The sequence below is a fragment of the Oncorhynchus keta genome, chromosome 34 (genome assembly GCF_023373465.1).
Source record: "Oncorhynchus keta strain PuntledgeMale-10-30-2019 chromosome 34, Oket_V2, whole genome shotgun sequence".
NCBI classification, from domain to species: Eukaryota; Metazoa; Chordata; class Actinopteri; order Salmoniformes; family Salmonidae; genus Oncorhynchus; species Oncorhynchus keta.
The window spans coordinates 72123377-72129436 of record NC_068454.1 but is presented as its reverse complement, the minus strand read 5'-3'; positions in this window follow the sequence as shown (position 1 = coordinate 72129436).

Sequence of the window (6060 nt, the reverse complement as noted above, 5' to 3'; positions counted from 1 at the left end):
TAATTATACTGCCTTCCTCTTTCCTCTCTGGGTTATTTAGGCTGTCTCAAGACCTTTAGCTCCATCTCCTGTGGCTGCTTGGGAGCCAGATTGACCAGGGAAAGCATTTGACCTTGCCGTTTGACACGGAGCGTAGCGCCACACAGATATGCCAGCTACAGCTGCTTTAGCAGGGCAACAACAGCACAACAACAAATAGTAGAAGCAGGTTAGCCTGTTGTAATTAGTGGTAGGCCAAAAGGGTTGGGATGTAATTCTTTAGCTCAGGGAATGGAGAGACCCAGAGGCCCCTGTGGCGGGCCCTAGGAGACCCTGTAGGGTCACGCGGGGTCGTTTTTCATTAAACAGGCTGCCCTAAGACCTAGAGGGCTGAAAGCACTATTGGTAGAGATCCCATATTGGATGTTGAACATACTGTATCTGTCTGTCTCTGCCACGGTCTGTCTCTGCCTCGGTCTGTCTCTGCCTCGGTCTGTCTCTCTGCCTCGGTCTGTCTCTGCCTCGGTCTGTCTCTGTCTCAGTCTGTCTCTCTGCCTCGGTCTGTCTCTGCCTCGGTCTGTCTCTGCCTCGGTCTGTCTCTGCCTCGGTCTGTCTCTCTGCCTCGGTCTGTCTCTGCCTCGGTCTGTCTCTGCCTCGGTCTGTCTCTGCCTCGGTCTGTCTCTCTGCTCTATAAGCCGATCGGCCCAAGCTGCCGCCGTGTGCATTTCATAATTCAACTTTTTTTTTTGGGTGGTGACAAGTGGCACGCTCTGATCTGTTACGTTACAGTCACTGATCCAACTGTTACCATAACACCCCTGTCACACACACATCACACACAGGCAAACACACACACATGCGTGCACACACACACACACACATGCAACTTTCTCTTTCTCTCTTATTGCCCTCCTTTTTCATTGCAGTGCTTATTGATTTACCCCATCTCTGCTTCTGACCTCAGGGCCGGCCCTACATTTCTGGAGGCCCCTAGCAAGATTTAGTTTGAGGGCACCCAACTTCGCAGGTAAACTATTTTAGTGGTGTCCTTCTTGATGGCAGAGATAAGAAATGTTTTCAAGTGAATTTCCTGCATTTTGCCATGGGTTGGAGAGAAAATGTTGCATTTTTAAAACAAATTTAATGGAATTCTAACAATTTTGCCATGGAGCGGACAGAAAAAGTTACAGTTTTAAGGTCCACTGGGCACATGCCCTGCGTGCCTGGTCAGTCATTTGGTCATGATTACTACAAGGTGTAGATAGCTGGCTATATTAACTTACCAATTAAAATATGTTTTGCTGACATGGGCAAATTGAGCGAATGTCAGTGACTGACATTACAAGAGAAAAACTGCTGATGCACAACCACATTTCAAAATTGCACCTTGTGTATTCTATTATTCTAACTCTCAACAGTAAGTTGAGACCCCGACTGAGATCCCATACATATTTTTGTGTTGGGGTACCCCTAGCGGCCGGGGGTCCTAAGCGAATGCCTGCCCTGCTTTGCATCTGAAGACTTCCTGTTCCCTTTTCTTTTTTTAACAACTTGTTCATGTCAATCATCTCTCCTATAGAAACTCCTTTCAGTTTCTCTCTCATTCCTTTCATTCCTTCTACTCCTCTCTCTTCTATCTTGCATTTTCCTCCTTATTTCTCTCTCTCTTTCCATCGATCCCTCGTTTCCCTCTTTCCATTACCTCTTTCCATCGTTCTTGTCTGCCTTCCTCTCACTATTTTCCCTCTACCCCTCCCTTCTGCATCACTCTTTTTTCTCTACATCTCTCTGTCAGAATCAGTCTCTCACTCCTCTCCTTCTGTATAGCTGCAGAGGCTCCTGCGTTAGCCATGTTGCTGACAGTGCTGTTTGTGTGAGCAGTGAGCTCCTCCATGGCCTCCCTCGCCTCCCTGCCTCCTTCCCTATCTACCCCCTCCATGCAGGGGAATTAACCTTTCAGCCCTGGGTTTCTGTATTTAATGACTGTCTAAGGGGCCACCTCCAACTACATGGCCCAGCTGTTGGCATCCCCCCACGAACACACACACACACACACACACACACACACACACACACACACACACACACACACACACACACACACACACACACACACACACACACACACACACACACACACACACACACACACAGCACACTAGAGGGGCTCCGTGCCGCTGCTCTCTCTTTATTACCTGTAGAAGCTGTGTTACGCTTATTAACACCACAGACAATGCCTGCTGCAGAGGGTATATTCCTAATGCATGGCTGAGCACATAATGAATGTACTATACAACGGCCGTAGGTGAGAACTGTATAATGTATGCTGTCTTTACTGTATATGGTTGAATATGGACTGAATACTGCAGGTTGTACATAAAACGCACGAAGTGGGGTCTATCCTAAGGTCAAATATAAAATACGTACTGGTAGTAAAGAAATGTGACCTTTGAGTTAGTCACTGTAGAAAGGTTCCAATACGCCTCCCAATCTCCAGTCACCATTCACTTTCAGGTGTGTACGTTGATATGAAAAGGATTTGATATATAATAAAGTATACACCTGAAAGTGAATGGTGACTGGAGACTGGGAGGCATATTGGAACCTTTCAGCACGAAATCAAATATTCTGAAGTGGAAAATGAATTCAGTGTAAAGTCTCCAACTCTACAGCAGCGCAGCTGAATCCCCCCAGGAGTATTCAGTATATAAAATAAAGTGGATACTTGCTGTCCCATGCATTATGTATGAGCATAAATGTTACAAAACGGGCTGCAGTGGAGACATCCATGTTGCCTTTGTATCTTTGAAGGTTCCCTTGCTCCCTCAAACCCCAGACACTGAGTTCTGTAGTCTCCCTCGGAAAGGATGAGCAGGGGAATCACTCTCTCCTGCTGCTGCAGCTGTATATTACAACTACACTGTACAGGCATATTGAAGATTTTCAACAGAAATGTAGGATATTCTAGTAGACTTGAAATGATATTGCTTCCGTATGTACCCACCGTCCCAAGCCTATATACTTCCTATCCCTAGCCTATATACTCCCTATCCCTAGCCTATATACTCCCTATCCCTAGCCTATATACTCCCTATCCCTAGCCTATATACTTCCTATCCCTAGCCTATATACTCCCTATCCCTAGCCTATATACTTCCTATCCCTAGCCTATATACTTCCTATCCCTAGCCTATATACTCCCTATCCCTAGCCTATATACTCCCTATCCCTAGCCTATATAATCCCTATCCCTAGCCTATATACTTCCTATGCCTAGCCTATATTTTCCTATCCCTAGCCTATATACTCCCTATCCCTAGCCTATATACTCCCTATCCCTAGCCTATATACTCCCTATCCCTAGCCTATATACTTCCTATCCCTAGCCTATATACTCCCTATCCCTAGCCTATATACTTCCTATCCCTAGCCTATATACTTCCTATCCCTAGCCTATATACTCCCTATCCCTAGCCTATATACTCCCTATCCCTAGCCTATATAATCCCTATCCCTAGCCTATATACTTCCTATGCCTAGCCTATATTTTCCTATCCCTAGCCTATATACTCCCTATCCCAAGCCTATATACTCCCTATCCCTAGCCTATATACTCCCCTATCCCTAGCCTATATATATACTTCCTATCCCTAGCCTATATACTCCATATCCCTAGCCTATATACTTCCTATCCCTAGCCTATATACTCCCTATCCCTAGCCTATATACTTCCTATCCCTAGCCTATATACTTCCTATCCCTAGCCTATATACTTCCTATCCCTAACCTATATACTTCCTATCCCTCGCCTATATACTCCCTATCCCTAGCCTATATACTTCCTATCCCTAGCCTATATACTTCCTATCCCTAGCCTATATAGCCTATATACTCCCTATCCCTAGCCTATATACTTCCTATCCCTAGCCTATATAGCCTATATACTCCATACCCCTAGCCTATATACTTCCTATCCCTAGCCTATATACTTCCTATCCCTAGCCTATATACTTCTTATCCCTCGCCTATATAGCCTATATACTCCATATCCCTAGCCTATGTACCCACCGCCCCTAGCCGATATACTCCCTATCCCTTGCCTATATAATCCCTATCCTTAGCCTATATAGTTCCTATCCCTAGCCTATATACTTCCTATCCCTAGCCTAAATACTTCCTATCCCTAGTCTCTATACTTCCTATCCCTTGCCTATATAATCCCTATCCTTAGCCTATATACTCCCTATCCCTAGCCTATATACTTCCTATCCCTAGCCTATATACTCCCTATCCCAAGCCTATATACTCCCTATCCCTAGCCTATATACTCCCTATCCCTAGCCTATATACTTCCTATCCCTAGCCTATATACTCCCTATCCCTAGCCTATATACTCCCTATCCCTAGCCTATATACTCCCTATCCCTAGCCTATATACTCCCTATCCCTAGCCTATATACTTCCTATCCCTAGCCTATATACTCCATATCCCTAGCCTATATACTTCCTATCCCTAGCCTATATACTCCCTATCCCTAGCCTATATACTTCCTATCCCTAGCCTATATACTTCCTATCCCTAGCCTATATACTTCCTATCCCTAACCTATATACTTCCTATCCCTCGCCTATATACTCCCTATCCCTAGCCTATATACTTCCTATCCCTAGCCTATATACTTCCTATCCCTAGCCTATATAGCCTATATACTCCCTATCCCTAGCCTATATACTTCCTATCCCTAGCCTATATAGCCTATATACCCATACCCCTAGCCTATATACTTCCCCTAGCCTATCCCTAGCCTATATACTTCCTATCCCTAGCCTATATACTTCTTATCCCTCGCCTATATAGCCTATATACTCCATATCCCTAGCCTATGTACCCACCGCCCCTAGCCGATATACTCCCTATCCCTTGCCTATATAATCCCTATCCTTAGCCTATATAGTTCCTATCCCTAGCCTATATACTTCCTATCCCTAGCCTAAATACTTCCTATCCCTAGTCTCTATACTTCCTATCCCTTGCCTATATAATCCCTATCCTTAGCCTATATACTCCCTATCCCTAGCCTATATACTTCCTATCCCTAGCCTATATACTCCCTATCCCTAGCCGATATACTTCCTATTCCTTGCCTATATAATCCCTATCCTTAGCCTATATACTCCCTATCCCTAGCCTATATACTTCCTATCCCTAGCCTATATACTCCCTATCTCTAGCCTATATACTTCCTATCCCTAGCCTATATACTCCCTATCCCTAGCCTATATACTCCCTATCCCTAGCCGATATACTTCCTATCCCTTGCCTATATAATCCCTATCCTTAGCCTATATACTTCCTTTCCCTAGCCTATATACTTCCTATCCCTTGCCTATATAATCCCTATCCTTAGCCTATATACTCCCTATCCCTAGCCTATATACTTCCTATCCCTAGCCTATATACTTCCTATCCTTAGCCTATATACTTCCTATCCCTAGCCTATATACTTCCTATCCTTAGCCTATATACTTCCTATCCCTAGCCTATATACTTCCTATCACTAGCCTATATACGTCCTATCCCTAGCCTATATACTTCCTATCCCTAGCCTATATACTTCCTATCCCTAGCCTATATACTTCCTATCCCTAGCCTATATACTTCCTATCCCTAGCCTATATACTTCCTATCCCTAGCCTATATACTTCCTATCCCTAGCGTATATACTTCCTATCCCTTGCCTATATAATAATAATATTGCCTATATAATCCCTATCCTTAGCCTATATACTCCCTATCCCTAGCCTATATACTTCCTATCCCTAGCCTATATACTCCCTATCTCTAGCCTATATACTTTCTATCCCTAGCCTATATACTCCCTATCCCTAGCCGATATACTTCCTATCCCTTGCCTATATAATCCCTATCCTTAGCCTATATACTCCCTATCTCTAGCCTATATACTTCCTATCCCTAGCCTATATACTCCCTATCCCTAGCCGATATACTTCCTATCCCTTGCCTATATAATCCCTATCCTTAGCCTATATACTCCCTATCCTTAGCCTATATACTTCCTA